Source organism: Rhynchophorus ferrugineus, unplaced genomic scaffold (genome assembly GCF_030347505.1).
Source record: "Rhynchophorus ferrugineus isolate W39M unplaced genomic scaffold, kcgeb_rfMv2 rfM2, whole genome shotgun sequence".
NCBI classification, from domain to species: Eukaryota; Metazoa; Arthropoda; class Insecta; order Coleoptera; family Curculionidae; genus Rhynchophorus; species Rhynchophorus ferrugineus.
Window position 1 is genome coordinate 2,659,497 of NW_027472581.1, and position 14,480 is coordinate 2,673,976.

Genomic DNA, 14,480 nt, shown 5'->3' on the forward strand with positions numbered 1-14,480 from the left:
CTTTTATTTTTTAAGTGAACTCCATTCATGTTTCTAGTTCTTGTTTTCCAGTCTTAGATATAGCTTTGTCATAGTCATCGGGGGCGTAGCTCAGATGGTAGAGCGCTCGCTTTGCATGCGAGAGGTACCGGGATCGATACCCGGCGTCTCCAACTTTTACTTTTTGAGTGAGCTCCATTTATGTTTCTAGTTCTTGTTTTCCAGTCTTAGATATACCTTTGTCATAGTCATCGGGGGCGTAGCTCAGATGGTAGAGTGCTCGCTTAGCATGCGAGAGGTACCGGGATCGATACCCAGCGCCTCCAACTTTTATTTTTTTAAGTGATCTAAATTTATGTGTCCAGGTCTTATATTCCAATCTTAGATTTGGCTTTGTCATAGCCATCGGGGGCGTAGCTCAGATGGCAGAGCGCTCGCTTTGCATGCGAGAGGTACCGGGATCGACACCCGGCGCCTCCAACTTTTATTTTTTTAAGTGATCTAAATTTATGTGTCCAGGTCTTGTTTTCCAATCTTAGATTTGGCTTTGTCATAGTCATCGGGTGCGTAGCTGAAATGGTAGAGCGCTCGCTTTGCATGCGAGAGGTACCGGGATCGATACCCGGCGCCTCCAACATTTATTTTTTTAAGTCAGCTCCATTTATGTGCCAAGTTCTTGTTTTCCAATCATAGGTTTGGCTTTGTCATAGCCATTAGGGGCGTAGCTCAGATGGCAGAGCGCTCGCTTTGCATGCGAGAGGTACCGGGATCGATACCCGGCGCCTCCAACTTTTATTTTTTTAAGTCAGCTCCATTTATGTTTCTAGTTCTTGTTTTCCAGTCTTAGATATAGGTTTATCATAGTCAACGGGGGCGTAGCTCAGATGGCAGAGTGCTCGCTTAGCACGTGGGAGGTACCGGGATCGATATCCGGCGCCTCCAACTTTTAGTTTTTTTAAGTCAGCTCCATTTATGTGTCCAGTTCTTGTATTCCAGTCTTAGATATGGCTTTGTCATAGTCATCGGGTGCGTAGCTCAAATGATAGAGCACTCGCTTTGCACTCTAGAAGTACAGGGATCGATACACGGCGTCTCCAACTTTTATTTTTTTAGGTGAGCTCCATTTATGTTTCTAGTTCTTGTGTTCCAGTCTTAGATATAGCTCTTTCATAGTCATCGGGGGCGTAGCTCAGATGGTAGAGCGCTCGCTTAGCATGCGATAGGTACCGGGATCGATACCCGGCGCCTCCAACTTTTATTTTTTAAGTGAGCTCCATTTATGTTTCTAGTTCTTGTGTTCCAGTCTTAGATATAGCTCTTTCATAGTCATCGGGGGCGTAGCTCAGATGGTAGAGCGCTCGCTTAGCATGCGATAGGTACCGGGATCGATACCCGGCGCCTCCAACTTTTATTTTTTAAGTGAGCTCCATTTATGTTTCTAGTTCTTGTGTTCCAGTCTTAGATATAGCTCTTTCATAGTCATCGGGGGCGTAGCTCAGATGGTAGAGCGCTCGCTTAGCATGCGATAGGTACCGGGATCGATACCCGGCGCCTCCAACTTTTATTTTTTAAGTGAGCTCCATTTATGTTTCTAGTTCTTGTGTTCCAGTCTTAGATATAGCTCTTTCATAGTCATCGGGGGCGTAGCTCAGATGGTAGAGCGCTCGCTTAGCATGCGATAGGTACCGGGATCGATACCCGGCGCCTCCAACTTTTATTTTTTAGGTGAGCTCCATTTATGTTTCTAGTTCTTGTGTTCCAGTCTTAGATATAGATTTGTCATAGTCATCGGGTCCGTAGCTCAGATGGCAGAGTGCTCGCTTAGCATGCGATAGGTACCGGGATCGATACCCGGCGCCTCCAACTTTTATTTTTTAAGTGAGCTCCATTTATGTTTCTAGTTCTTGTGTTCCAGTCTTAGATATAGCTTTGTCATAGTCATCGGGGGCGTAGCTCAGATGGTAGAGCGCTCGCTTAGCATGCGAGAGGTACCGGGATCGATACCCGGCGCCTCCAACTTTTATTTTTTAAGTGAGCTCCATTTATGTTTCTAGTTCTTGTTTTCCAGTCTTAGATATAGTTTTGTCATAGTCATCGGGGGTGTAGCTCAGATGGCAGAGTGGTCGCTTAACATGCGAGAGGTACCGGGATCGATACACGGCGTCTCTAACTTTTACTTTTTAGGTGAGCTCCATTTATGTTTCTAGTTCTTGTTTTCCAGTCTTAGATATAGCTTTGTCATAGTCATCGGGGGCGTAGCTCAGATGGTAGAGTGCTCGCTTAGCATGCGAGAGGTACCGGGATCGATACCCGGCGCCTCCAACTTTTATTTTTTAAGTGAGCTCCATTTATGTTTCTAGTTCTTGTTTTCCAGTCTTAGATATAGTTTTGTCATAGTCATCGGGGGTGTAGCTCAGATGGCAGAGTGGTCGCTTAGCATGCGAGAGGTACCGGGATCGATACCCGGCGTCTCCAACTTTTACTTTTTAAGTGAGCTCCATTTATGTTTCTAGTTCTTGTTTTCCAGTCTTAGATATACCTTTGTCATAGTCATCGGGGGCGTAGCTCAGATAGTAGAGTGCTCGCTTAGCATGCGAGAGGTACAGGGATCGATACCCGGCGCCTCCAACTTTTATTTTTAAGTGAGCTCCATTTATGTTTCTAGTTCTTCTTTTCCAGTCTTAGATATAGCTTTGTCATAGTCATCGGTGGCGTAGCACAGATGGTAGAGCGCTCGCTTTGCATGCGAGAGGTACCGGGATCGATACCCGGCGTCTCCAACTTTTACTTTTTGAGTGAGCTCCATATATGTTTCTAGTTCTTGTTTTCCAGTCTTAGATATAGCTTTGTCATAGTCATCGAGGGCGTAGCTCAGATGGTAGAGCGCTCGCTTTGCATGCGAGAGGTACCGGGATCGATACCCGGCCCCTCCAACTTTTATTTTTTAAGTGAACTCCATTCATGTTTCTAGTTCTTGTTTTCCAGTCTTAGATATAGCTTTGTCATAGTCATCGGGGGCGTAGCTCAGATGGTAGAGCGCTCGCTTTGCATGCGAGAGGTACCGGGATCGATACCCGGCGTCTCCAACTTTTACTTTTTGAGTGAGCTCCATTTATGTTTCTAGTTCTTGTTTTCCAGTCTTAGATATACCTTTGTCATAGTCATCGGGGGCGTAGCTCAGATGGTAGAGTGCTCGCTTAGCATGCGAGAGGTACCGGGATCGATACCCAGCGCCTCCAACTTTTATTTTTTTAAGTGATCTAAATTTATGTGTCCAGGTCTTATATTCCAATCTTAGATTTGGCTTTGTCATAGCCATCGGGGGCGTAGCTCAGATGGCAGAGCGCTCGCTTTGCATGCGAGAGGTACCGGGATCGACATCCGGCGCCTCCAACTTTTATTTTTTTAAGTGATCTAAATTTATGTGTCCAGGTCTTGTTTTCCAATCTTAGATTTGGCTTTGTCATAGTCATCGGGTGCGTAGCTGAAATGGTAGAGCGCTCGCTTTGCATGCGAGAGGTACCGGGATCGATACCCGGCGCCTCCAACATTTATTTTTTTAAGTCAGCTCCATTTATGTGCCAAGTTCTTGTTTTCCAATCTTAGGTTTGGCTTTGTCATAGCCATTAGGGGCGTAGCTCAGATGGCAGAGCGCTCGCTTTGCATGCGAGAGGTACCGGGATCGATACCCGGCGCCTCCAACTTTTATTTTTTTAAGTCAGCTCCATTTATGTTTCTAGTTCTTGTTTTCCAGTCTTAGATATAGGTTTATCATAGTCAACGGGGGCGTAGCTCAGATGGCAGAGTGCTCGCTTAGCACGTGGGAGGTACCGGGATCGATATCCGGCGCCTCCAACTTTTAGTTTTTTTAAGTGAGCTCCATTTATGTGTCCAGTTCTTGTATTCCAGTCTTAGATATGGCTTTGTCATAGTCATCGGGTGCGTAGCTCAAACGGTAGAGCACTCGCCTTGCATTCTAGAAGTATAGGGATCGATACACGTCGCCTCCAACTTTTATTTTTTAAGTGAGCTCCATTTATGTTTCTAGTTCTTGTGTTCCAGTCTTAGATATAGCTCTTTCATAGTCATCGGGGGCGTAGCTCAGATGGTAGAGCGCTCGCTTAGCATGCGATAGGTACCGGGATCGATACCCGGCGCCTCCAACTTTTATTTTTTAAGTGAGCTCCATTTATGTTTCTAGTTCTTGTGTTCCAGTCTTAGATATAGCTTTGTCATAGTCATCGGGGGCGTAGCTCAGATGGTAGAGCGCTCGCTTAGCATGCGAGAGGTACCGGGATCGATACCCGGCGCCTCCAACTTTTATTTTTTTAAGTGAGCTCCATTTATGTTTCTAGTTCTTGTTTTCCAGTCTTAGATATAGCTTTGTCATAGTCATCGGGGGCGTAGCTCAGATGGCAGAGTGCTCGCTTAGCATGCGAGAGGTACCGGGATCGATACCCGGCGCCTCCAACTTTTATTTTTTAAGTGAGCTCCATTTATGTTTCTAGTTCTTGTTTTCCAGTCTTAGATATAGCTTTGTCATAGTCATCGGGGGCGTAGCTCAGATGGTAGAGCGTTCGCTTTGCATGCGAGAGGTACCGGGATCGATACCCGGCGCCTCCAACTTTTATTTTTTAAGTGAGCTCCATTTATGTTTCTAGTTCTTGTTTTCCACTTTTAGATATAGCTTTGTCATAGTCATCGGGGGCGTAGCTCAGATGGTAGAGCGCTCGCTTTGCATGCGAGAGGTACCGGGATCGATACCCGGCGCCTCCAACTTTTATTTTTTAAGTGAGCTCCATTTATGTTTCTAGTTCTTGTGTTCCAGTCTTAGATACAGCTTTGTCATAGTCATCGGGGGCGTAGCTCAGATGGCAGAGTGCTCGCTTAGCATGCGAGAGGTACCGGGATCGATACCACGCGCCTCCAACTTTTATTTTTTAAGTGAGCTCCATTTATGTTTCTAGTTCTTGTTTTCCAGTCTTAGATATAGCTTTGTCATAGTCATCGGGGGCGTAGCTCAGATGGTAGAGCGCTCGCTTTGCATGCGAGAGGTACCGGGATCGATACCCGGCGCCTCCAACTTTTATTTTTTAAGTGAGCTCCATTTATGTTTCTAGTTCTTGTTTTCCAGTCTTAGATATAACTTTATCATAGTCATCGGGGGCGTAGCTCAGATGGTAGAGCGCTCGCTTTGCATGCGAGAGGTACCGGGATCGATACCCGGCGCCTCCAACTTTTATTTTTTAAGTGAGCTCCATTTATGTTTCTAGTTCTTGTGTTCCAGTCTTAGATACAGCTTTGTCATAGTCATCGGGGGCGTAGCTCAGATGGCAGAGTGCTCGCTTAGCATGCGAGAGGTACCGGGATCGATACCCCGCGCCTCCAACTTTTATTTTTTAAGTGAGCTCCATTTATGTTTCTAGTTCTTGTTTTCCAGTCTTAGATATAGCTTTGTCATAGTCATCGGGGGCGTAGCTCAGATGGTAGAGCGCTCGCTTTGCATGCGAGAGGTACCGGGATCGATACCCGGCGCCTCCAACTTTTATTTTTTAAGTGAGCTCCATTTATGTTTCTAGTTCTTGTTTTCCAGTCTTAGATATAACTTTATCATAGTCATCGGGGGCGTAGCTCAGATGGCAGAGTGCTCGCTTAGCATGCGAGAGGTACCGGGATCGATACCCTGCGCCTCCAACTTTTATTTTTTAAGTGAGCTCCATTTATGTTTCTAGTTCTTGTTTTCCAGTCTTAGATATAGCTTTGTCATAGTCATCGGGGGCGTAGCTCAGATGGCAGAGTGCTCGCTTAGCATGCGAGAGGTACCGGGATCGATACCCGGCGCCTCCAACTTTTATTTTTTAAGTGAGCTCCATTTATGTTTCTAGTTCTTGTGTTCCAGTCTTAGATACAGCTTTGTCATAGTCATCGGGGGCGTAGCTCAGATGGCAGAGTGCTCGCTTAGCATGCGAGAGGTACCGGGATCGATACCCCGCGCCTCCAACTTTTATTTTTTAAGTGAGCTCCATTTATGTTTCTAGTTCTTGTTTTCCAGTCTTAGATATAGCTTTGTCATAGTCATCGGGGGCGTAGCTCAGATGGTAGAGCGCTCGCTTTGCATGCGAGAGGTACCGGGATCGATACCCGGCGCCTCCAACTTTTATTTTTTAAGTGAGCTCCATTTATGTTTCTAGTTCTTGTTTTCCAGTCTTAGATATAGCTTTGTCATAGTCATCGGGGGCGTAGCTCAGATGGTAGAGCGCTCGCTTTGCATGCGAGAGGTACCGGGATCGATACCCCGCGCCTCCAACTTTTATTTTTTAAGTGAGCTCCATTTATGTTTCTAGTTCTTGTTTTCCAGTCTTAGATATAGCTTTGTCATAGTCATCGGGGGCGTAGCTCAGATGGTAGAGCGCTCGCTTTGCATGCGAGAGGTACCGGGATCGATACCCGGCGCCTCCAACTTTTATTTTTTAAGTGAGCTCCATTTATGTTTCTAGTTCTTGTGTTCCAGTCTTAGATATAGCTTTGTCATAGTCATCGGGGGCGTAGCTCAGATGGCAGAGTGCTCGCTTAGCATGCGAGAGGTACCGGGATCTATACCCGGCGCCTCCAACTTTTATTTTTTAAGTGAGCTCCATTTATGTTTCTAGTTCTTGTTTTCCAGTCTTAGATATAGCTTTGTCATAGTCATCGGGGGCGTAGCTCAGATGGTAGAGCGCTCGCTTAGCATGCGAGAGGTACCGGGATCGATACCCGGCGCCTCCAACTTTTATTTTTTAAGTGAGCTCCATTTATGTTTCTAGTTCTTGTTTTCCAGTCTTAGATATAACTTTATCATAGTCATCGGGGGCGTAGCTCAGATGGTAGAGCGCTCGCTTTGCATGCGAGAGGTACCGGGATCGATACCCGGCGCCTCCAACTTTTATTTTTTAAGTGAGCTCCATTTATGTTTCTAGTTCTTGTGTTCCAGTCTTAGATATAGCTTTGTCATAGTCATCGGGGGCGTAGCTCAGATGGCAGAGTGCTCGCTTAGCATGCGAGAGGTACCGGGATCGATACCCCGCGCCTCCAACTTTTATTTTTTAAGTGAGCTCCATTTATGTTTCTAGTTCTTGTTTTCCAGTCTTAGATATAGCTTTGTCATAGTCATCGGGGGCGTAGCTCAGATGGTAGAGCGCTCGCTTTGCATGCGAGAGGTACCGGGATCGATACCCGGCGCCTCCAACTTTTATTTTTTAAGTGAGCTCCATTTATGTTTCTAGGTCTTGTTTTCCACTCTTAGATATAGCTTTGTCATAGTCATCGGGGGCGTAGCTCAGATGGTAGAGCGCTCGCTTTGCATGCGAGAGGTACCGGGATCGATACCCGGCGCCTCCAACTTTTATTTTTTAAGTGAGCTCCATTTATGTTTCTAGTTCTTGTTTTCCAGTCTTAGATATAACTTTATCATAGTCATCGGGGGCGTAGCTCAGATGGCAGAGTGCTTGCTTAGCATGCGAGAGGTACCGGGATCGATACCCGGCGCCTCCAACTTTTATTTTTTAAGTGAGCTCCATTTATGTTTCTAGTTCTTGTTTTCCAGTCTTAGATATAGCTTTGTCATAGTCATCGGGGGCGTAGCTCAGATGGCAGAGTGCCCGCTTAGCATGCGAGAGGTACCGGGATCGACACCCAGCGCCTCCAACTTTTATTTTTTTAAGTGATCTAAATGTATGTGTCCAGGTCTTGTATTCCAATCTTAGATTTGGCTTTGTCATAGCCATCGGGGGCGTAGCTCAGATGGCAGAGCGCTCGCTTTGCATGCGAGAGGTACCGGGATCGATACCCGGCGCCTCCAACTTATATTTTTTATGTGAGCTCCATATATGTGCCCAGTTCTTGTTTTCCAGTCTTAGATGTAGCTTTGTCATAGCCTTCGGCGGCGTAGTTCATAAGGTAGAGCACTCGTTTAGCATGTGGGAATTACCGGAATCAATACCCAGTGCCTCTAACTTTTCTTTTTTTATTCAAATATCATGTCTTTTCTGCATTCAGTACCTGATTTTTCAGTTTTAGGCAAGAAAAAATAGATATGGGAATTATCATCTCGCGAATATTTTAAAAATTCTTGCTACTCCAGTGGCTGGTAAAGAGTTAATGCATCCAACAAAAAAAGGCGTGAACGTATTCGTCAGCTAAAGCTACAAGCTATTAATAATTCGTACTAGCTCAAAGCTAGCTACAGCTATCAATGTATAGACATTGTTTTAAAAGCTATTTTAAAACAGTATTATCTAAAATAAACGATACTACTTTGACAGCCAATTGACCCGCATTACATATTTATCCTTCAAACGTCGAATAGCGAGGAAACATAAACTTTTATTCTGTTTATCAACTTAATTCTAATTAGCAACCTCTAATTAGATTTACTGTGAAGGTAAAAAAAAACGCAATTTCACTCACCCTAATAAAGTTTAGTACTTTCTTCTCCTAGTCATCTCCATGTACATAACTCTTACACCCAGATTAAACGGTCGCAAACTAAAATTTACTAATGGCAACCCAAGATATTTTCTCGAATTTTCACAAGGTAGAATTTTGCGTAGCCTTATGATATTAGGTGAGGATCGAACGACTCGCATCCTGGGGGATTAGGACAAAATTTAATAAGCTCGCAAAGTCTCGAAATCCTGGCAATTTGGCTGGAAGGCTCAACGTTTTTTTATAGCATTGATCTATTACTCCTACCAAATTTTATGGCTTGCCGAATGTTGATTTTAAAGTAATATCTAAACAAAATTTTATATTTCAACAATATAGACGGAATCAGAAATGTATAGTCCTTTCAATAAAATAACAAGTGCAGGTCATCAAAATTTATAACTTCACAACATAGTAACGTTGCTGCATAAAATTTAAGTTTTGGTTATTAAATTTAACTTAAATTAAATTTTAATTTTATTAAAATTAATTATTGGTACAAATTATCAATGTAAATAAAATATTTTTTGCATGCATTGTTACTAGTCATTGCAGACTAACCTACAAGTGAAATTACTTTACATTAACTTCAATCGATACATATATCTGGGGGGATCCATCTGCCCTATCTCTCTAATGCGATAGCGTTTATATATTAACACTGCATTTTTTCTATTAAAGGCACCTCACTACACTACTCTACATAAAATCAAATGGTTTTATTCTTTTAAGTATGATTCATGTTCTGGTATTATCCAAGAGTTGTATTAGTTCGATATTGACATGAGAAGAGTCTGTCCTAATGTATCATTGCAGTTCTCCGGAATACCTGAGTGATGTTCAGTATCTGAAGGTCTCGGTGTAAGTAACCAGACCTGTAGAAGCTGGGTCCACCTACAATACTTCTCAGAACTTCGTTCTGGAAAACTTGTATTGCATCTACATTTGTAGGGATGTTACGCAAAATTTGTATTCCGTATGTCCATATAGGCTTCAGTACTTGCTCATATAATAGCAATTTATTATGTACTGATAATTCTGATTTTCTTCTATTTAAAGAATAAAATTAAATAAAATAATTGTGGAAAATTACGTTATAAAATATAATTTATTTTAACATTATACTACATCTGATGCATGAATGACCGATATCACTGACATATATATGTGTTGATAATTGACTATAACAAAAAACTTTCATTCAGTCACAATACTTTCAGAATTACTGTTCAGTTACATATTTCAAAGTTATATTACAAATTTCTAATATATCGAACACTTGTGATTTGTGAATTTCATCTATCTATCTGATGGATTTTACCCAAATCGAAGGCGTTATTGTAGACAATGCTTCTTTCTGCAGTGTATCATATTCGGGGTTATTTCTAGGAAAAAGTAAATTACATAAAACCCAAAGTTTAATTAATTTTTATCAAGTGAGAAAAAAAACACTAATTCAACATTGAAAATAAAGCCATGCCCATTTCTACCTTTAAGAATTACATATTCTGTAATGAATAATTAAAAAATATCATGACTAGCAATATCTAATAAAATAATATTCTAACTTTTACCATTTCCACCAACTTTTCTTGTCTTGATACATGACAAAACAAGAGTGGGTCTCACAAGACATAATTTATTATATGTAATATTATATTTATGTATGCTAATGCTTATTTAATTACAGATTGTCTCGGATACATGTACCGACGCATTAGAAAGTATTCACTCTCTTTTTAACTAAAGTAATACTAACTACTAGAGTGAAAAGAAGAAAATCCCTCCGAGTTTAAAGCGAAGTTCTTACAAAATGAATTTGGCGATACATTTGACGTTATCTATAACGTGCATCGGCTGTTTCATTGGAAGGACAATATGATGATGATTTTGAGATAATACTTCAATATTTACTATATAAGATCCAACAGGCTTTTCTTGTTAGCGTTAGCTGTCGGAATAATTAGAATAAATAACCATCAGACTGGGAACTTGTCATCCAGATTATTCATATAAATATTTCCTCATTCATATAAATACTGAAAAGAAAATCATAAACGACAATAACAATAAACAATTTGATGCAATTTGGTATCCAATAAACCATGCAATGAAAATAGTTTTATTTTTTTCAATTCCGTTTTATAAATAAAGCAGTTTAATACATCATTTGTCTTTATTTGACAGTCCCTATAGAAACATTATTCATCATTTGCTCTAGAACATTAAGGTTTTTTCAGTAATATTTCCTACGAAGTTCGCAGGCTGGAGTTTTTATGATGATAAATTATTAATGTTCAAAAATGTATCTATTATATTAATGTATATCGATGGTATGTGTAACTTTTAAAACATATTGAGAGTTATGTTTAATATAGTATAGTTGAGATTTAAAGAGATTTAAAATACATACAAAGGTATTTTTAATTATCAGCATGAACTTCTTAAGATTTTCTAAGGAATGACAATTTCAGTATTTTAAAACATTCTGGGAGGATCTAGCTAGAATAGCGTAACAATGGACAAACGAATATAATAATGGAGCAACATTACCAGCTTTAGCCGGCATGCGTTGCAATACCTCATAAAGTAAGGCTGTTTGGTTTTCTAATATTTTTACTTTGTCACTTTCGACGATTTTCTCTTCATTTTGCGTTTTTTTTGTGTTTAAAACCTGATATTCTATACAAACAGCGTGGAATACATAAATGTGTATTGGTATAAATAAAATTGATATAACAAATTAATTATATATAATATTTAATTAAACATATGACAAACAAAGGTTTATGTCTAAATATAATGAATTATATGTATCTAGAATATATATGATATCGATAGGGAATTGAGAATGGATCGTAGATCTCGATGCGGCAATTGATTGCTTATAATCAAGTGTTGCAATGTGAAAGAAGATCCACACTAGTATTAGCAAATAACCAGTCAGCAAGAAAAATTTTAGGGTACTTTTGGAGCTTGAATGCTTGGGTAGATTAATTTTAGGGACTAGTGTAAGCTGTATAGTTTCAGCTGTAAGTACATTTTAGTGAGCCTGAAAAAGCAGGTTTACCCATTAGAGATAAATGCACTAACAAGTCCTGTACTGGATTGGGAGACGTGAGTATAAACGTGTCTGTTCTTCGGACCGAGGGTGAGTAGCTAAAAAAAATAAGCTCTCGTGAAAGAGAGAGGGTGATCCCTCTTAAGGTATAGACGGAGCCAAGTATCTATAAAAGAAGCCATGAGAGTCAAGGACGGAAATTTGGAAAGTTGAATATAGAATAAATAAAGGGATGTGAATTCAGTTTTCGAGAGTAGGAGGTAGGAGTCCTACCCGTCGGGGGTAGGAGTGTAGGTGTCCGTGAAGATACTAAGTAGATGGAGGTAGGAAGTGAAATTGACTTAATGGAAAAGGCAAATTTAAGGAAGAGGTGATATATATATATATATATATATATATATATATATATATATATATATATATATATATATATATATGTAAATGTTGTATATTACCAAGTAATATGACTAGAGCATTAATGTATTTTTATCATCAATATATTGACAAATGGTGGATTTTTTTCTGATATTCAGTTGGAGTATATGACTCCTACATATTATTACCTCAAGTATTTAGGAACGGTAATATAGAAAAAGAAAGTAAAATCTACCGCTAAAATAACAAAACGAATTTACCAAGCTGGAATAGCTTTTGTATCTTTATAATAGTGACAATCTATGAGAAGAAGTATTACAATCAAGACTAAAGTAAAGTCAACCGTTTTCGAAAGCTTATAATGTCAATGGTTAAGATGGCTCCGAGACTTGGGCAATGTAACATTATGACATATGTAAACTTAAGGTTAAGGCTAAAGTTTACTTAAGATAAAACAATTGATGTAAATTAGAGGAATAAATTCATAGAGGCAGATTACAACGGATTGAATATATCTAGCGAAAGAAAGGTGGATATATTTCTCACACGATAACTTGACGTTGCGCCAGGCTAGAATAGCTGCGACCGATTACCAGCTCTGAAGAAATTTGGTAACAGTATTTACCAACAGCAGCGTTGTTGAGAAGACTGATGATTATGAGTCATTACTCCCTTTTCACAATCATGTTAACAGACTAAGGAAGCATTGAGGACAAACAAAATGACGTTATCATAAATATGACGATTTCCAAATAACTTTTTAATTAATTTAAGTTCATAGTTAAAATACACATTTTAATTTAATAAATACATTTTTTGGGATATGGTTCTGAGAGATTATCAAAGTCTCACAGAAATTTCAGTATAGTTATATAAATAAAGAACAAATCATTATTACTTACTTAAAGATTATTTCTTTGCATTATAAATATATGAACTATGGCTAGATCTATAGCTATGATAAATGCTGGGTAACATTTTATCCAAAATAAAATATATCCATTATGGATATATTTATTTACTGACGCATAACCACAAGGAACTAGGAATGTAGATTTTACGCTAAACATTAAATTTTGAATCAGTTGGGATTCAAGTAGCAATATGTCAGAAAGGTCTTAAAATAATTTTCAGATCAAATTGATTTAAACATACAATATATAAAAAATTAACTCTTAACGCTTCTTACTAAACTTGTACAGCAAAGTTACATACAAAGGATAAATCTAAAACTTATCAAACCACCTATTAACTTATCTAACAAAAATATAAACCGAAACAATAAAACAATGTTTCAGATAACCTTATTACTCTAAATTAGAATGATTAAGAATAGCCCGAATAGCTGTGTTCTCAAGAGAATTATCCGTCGCTTCCCTAAATAAGCTTCGAGGGCTTCGATTGTCCTTTGTGATGTCGAACAAAACATATTTGGTTATTTAACACCATAATGGAGACGTTAACGAATTATTGATTTAGTGTTACGAAAAAAGCTTTTACTGCTTTTAATAATTTGTAGGTGGTAAGCACAACATCGTACAAAACAAAACAAGTATTTTATATCCCACAAAACAATCTAAATATTACTACAAGATGTAGTCCTCGGTTGCAAAAGTTAAACAAAAAGATGGGAAGGTCTATCTTTTCATCTCTTTAATTTACAAACTGTCATTTGTAATTAAATTGCTATAGATTTGAATTCAATTTTTTTAGAAAAACTGTATCTGTTAGGATAATATAGTTTTCAAGCCGTTTATTAACTACAAAGAATTGATCAACATTATAAATTATTTCAGTAATGGGTTTGTCCTCCTCCACTTAGCACCATCTCATATAGGTTTTAAACATAATCTTGACCTAACCTTTTCCACTGATCACGGATAATTATCTAAAAATATAAAAAATTATTAATTTTCCCAGAAATTATTTTTATATCTCTTATCTCCACCCACCTGTTTGCAATAGAGGGAGGATTTACTCATTACTGAAACAAAATTATATATATTGATCTGTTTGTTTATGTGCTATAGTTCTGTCATTTCGTTTGAGCGGCACAATTTCACGCGGAATCGATAAGTAAACTATAACTATCTAATTGTAAAGTTTACATGAATATAATCATTAAATGTATTACCAAAAAATGTAAATAATTTATTTTTATTAAGAGTTGTAATGAAAAATTTGTGTGCTAAAGTTTTGTCGTGATAAAATAGATAAAAACTTTCAGTGTTGCTATATCACTGTAAAACAATTAACCAGGTTAATTTGGCTTTTAGGTTTTTTTTAGCAGCATAAAATTTGTATTCAATTTTATAATAATAATTTATAAAGCACTGAATGGGAACGAAGTTGAGAAAATGAAATGTGTCAAGAGAAAAGTTTCATTTTTAGTAATTTATTAGGTTAATTGAAAAGTTTGGGCTAACGGTTATGGCTTTACTAAATAAGTTAAAAATTCATTTCACTCACTGAGTAACAAATCTGCTAAAATGTCTACAGTACAGCCAATAAAAATACTTATTTTTCTAATATATAATTTTTACTTTTTTGATAATAAAATAATACTGTACTATTAAGAATAACTGGTAAATGTTAGTTCTTT

At 38.7% G+C, this 14,480-nt stretch overlaps 18 non-coding genes across 18 annotated transcripts; all 18 read left to right on the forward strand.

The window, feature by feature from the left end:
• The first annotated feature begins 79 nt into the window (after nt 1–79).
• TRNAA-UGC (transfer RNA alanine (anticodon UGC)) lies at nt 80–152 on the forward strand. The gene has a single exon. It is a non-coding gene; the product is annotated as a tRNA-Ala (tRNA).
• Nucleotides 153–386: 234 nt separating this feature from the next.
• Nucleotides 387–459, forward strand: TRNAA-UGC (transfer RNA alanine (anticodon UGC)). The gene has a single exon. It is a non-coding gene; the product is annotated as a tRNA-Ala (tRNA).
• A 235-nt stretch (nt 460–694) lies between these two features.
• Nucleotides 695–767, forward strand: TRNAA-UGC (transfer RNA alanine (anticodon UGC)). Its single transcript has one exon. It is a non-coding gene; the product is annotated as a tRNA-Ala (tRNA).
• A 2,225-nt stretch (nt 768–2,992) lies between these two features.
• On the forward strand, nt 2,993–3,065 carry TRNAA-UGC (transfer RNA alanine (anticodon UGC)). Its single transcript has one exon. It is a non-coding gene; the product is annotated as a tRNA-Ala (tRNA).
• A 542-nt stretch (nt 3,066–3,607) lies between these two features.
• Nucleotides 3,608–3,680, forward strand: TRNAA-UGC (transfer RNA alanine (anticodon UGC)). Its single transcript has one exon. It is a non-coding gene; the product is annotated as a tRNA-Ala (tRNA).
• An 849-nt stretch (nt 3,681–4,529) lies between these two features.
• TRNAA-UGC (transfer RNA alanine (anticodon UGC)) lies at nt 4,530–4,602 on the forward strand. Its single transcript has one exon. It is a non-coding gene; the product is annotated as a tRNA-Ala (tRNA).
• Nucleotides 4,603–4,682: 80 nt separating this feature from the next.
• TRNAA-UGC (transfer RNA alanine (anticodon UGC)) lies at nt 4,683–4,755 on the forward strand. Its single transcript has one exon. It is a non-coding gene; the product is annotated as a tRNA-Ala (tRNA).
• A 233-nt stretch (nt 4,756–4,988) lies between these two features.
• Nucleotides 4,989–5,061, forward strand: TRNAA-UGC (transfer RNA alanine (anticodon UGC)). The gene has a single exon. It is a non-coding gene; the product is annotated as a tRNA-Ala (tRNA).
• Nucleotides 5,062–5,141: 80 nt separating this feature from the next.
• Nucleotides 5,142–5,214, forward strand: TRNAA-UGC (transfer RNA alanine (anticodon UGC)). Its single transcript has one exon. It is a non-coding gene; the product is annotated as a tRNA-Ala (tRNA).
• Nucleotides 5,215–5,447: 233 nt separating this feature from the next.
• TRNAA-UGC (transfer RNA alanine (anticodon UGC)) lies at nt 5,448–5,520 on the forward strand. The gene has a single exon. It is a non-coding gene; the product is annotated as a tRNA-Ala (tRNA).
• Nucleotides 5,521–6,059: 539 nt separating this feature from the next.
• TRNAA-UGC (transfer RNA alanine (anticodon UGC)) lies at nt 6,060–6,132 on the forward strand. The gene has a single exon. It is a non-coding gene; the product is annotated as a tRNA-Ala (tRNA).
• Nucleotides 6,133–6,212: 80 nt separating this feature from the next.
• TRNAA-UGC (transfer RNA alanine (anticodon UGC)) lies at nt 6,213–6,285 on the forward strand. The gene has a single exon. It is a non-coding gene; the product is annotated as a tRNA-Ala (tRNA).
• An 80-nt stretch (nt 6,286–6,365) lies between these two features.
• TRNAA-UGC (transfer RNA alanine (anticodon UGC)) lies at nt 6,366–6,438 on the forward strand. The gene has a single exon. It is a non-coding gene; the product is annotated as a tRNA-Ala (tRNA).
• Nucleotides 6,439–6,671: 233 nt separating this feature from the next.
• On the forward strand, nt 6,672–6,744 carry TRNAA-AGC (transfer RNA alanine (anticodon AGC)). The gene has a single exon. It is a non-coding gene; the product is annotated as a tRNA-Ala (tRNA).
• Nucleotides 6,745–6,824: 80 nt separating this feature from the next.
• Nucleotides 6,825–6,897, forward strand: TRNAA-UGC (transfer RNA alanine (anticodon UGC)). Its single transcript has one exon. It is a non-coding gene; the product is annotated as a tRNA-Ala (tRNA).
• A 233-nt stretch (nt 6,898–7,130) lies between these two features.
• On the forward strand, nt 7,131–7,203 carry TRNAA-UGC (transfer RNA alanine (anticodon UGC)). The gene has a single exon. It is a non-coding gene; the product is annotated as a tRNA-Ala (tRNA).
• Nucleotides 7,204–7,283: 80 nt separating this feature from the next.
• On the forward strand, nt 7,284–7,356 carry TRNAA-UGC (transfer RNA alanine (anticodon UGC)). The gene has a single exon. It is a non-coding gene; the product is annotated as a tRNA-Ala (tRNA).
• Nucleotides 7,357–7,743: 387 nt separating this feature from the next.
• On the forward strand, nt 7,744–7,816 carry TRNAA-UGC (transfer RNA alanine (anticodon UGC)). The gene has a single exon. It is a non-coding gene; the product is annotated as a tRNA-Ala (tRNA).
• The last annotated feature ends 6,664 nt before the right edge of the window (nt 7,817–14,480 follow it).